The sequence below is a fragment of the Stegastes partitus genome, unplaced genomic scaffold (genome assembly GCF_000690725.1).
Source record: "Stegastes partitus isolate 25-593 unplaced genomic scaffold, Stegastes_partitus-1.0.2 Scaffold2185, whole genome shotgun sequence".
In the NCBI taxonomy this organism is placed as follows: domain Eukaryota; kingdom Metazoa; phylum Chordata; class Actinopteri; family Pomacentridae; genus Stegastes; species Stegastes partitus.
The window spans coordinates 1-1,009 of record NW_007579916.1 but is presented as its reverse complement, the minus strand read 5'-3'; positions in this window follow the sequence as shown (position 1 = coordinate 1,009).

Sequence of the window (1,009 nt, the reverse complement as noted above, 5' to 3'; positions counted from 1 at the left end):
GCCAATGGAGTGTCTCAGACAGTCAACCCGGTACGCACAAGTCCACCCTTGTAGATTCGACCAGTCGGGTTGCAGATACTCTCTGAAGCTGTAAACTTGTAGCCAATGAGCAGACGAACACGGATGTGTCGGAAGGCAGGATTGTGTGTGTGTGGCGGTATCGGATCGGCCAGTTGCCACTGTGAAGTCAATCATCCCATACCGTAATTTCGTCCAGTATGGCCCGATACCGATACCCAGTATCGGATCGGCGCATCTCTAATATAGACTAATATTTAGTATCTATTTTGAAGCACATGAGCATTGAAATGTTAAAGGAATGATGCTAATTATTTAGTATTGAAAATACCATGTACAGGTGATTCATGCACATGAACAAATGTCAAATAGGTTGTTTTTTTCCTTGTGACTCATGAAGTCGATGGTTGGAATGTTCAGTGTCAAATCAAGCTTTCTAAGAATGTTCTGTTCTGTGTCCCAACCACAATGTTCAAAACACATGTACCCAAAACAAAAATTTTACGGTATTTGAAAGTGAAGAGAGGCCTGTGAAGGTGATGATCCCAAATGATGTGGTGATGCAGCTCATGACAGGAGGAGAGGATCAGGTGATAGTAAACCTTTGAGGAGATCTATGACGCATGTTGGGCAGGTAAAGAACCTTATTTAAGTCGATGCTTCCTGTGACAACTTCAGTTGACCTCTAGATCAACTCAGTTGTAGCTGCTCTGTGTGTTGTGTACAATGAATCTACAAGTGAACTGAACAGTTCGCTTTGAGCAATTAAGTGGAAAAAAATACACAACAGATGTTGTTTCTTCACTTCCAACTTCATTTGTATTTTTTCGCCTCATGTGATTGGACAGTTCTCAAGGCTCTTTTTCTAGTTTGTTTTGACTCAGGAGCTTGTAGAAGACCTGGACTGCAGAAGAGGCTGGATCACGTAGAGTCTGAGGCTTACGCAGCTGTGGGAAATATATTGGTAATTACATGATTTGCATTGAATTGA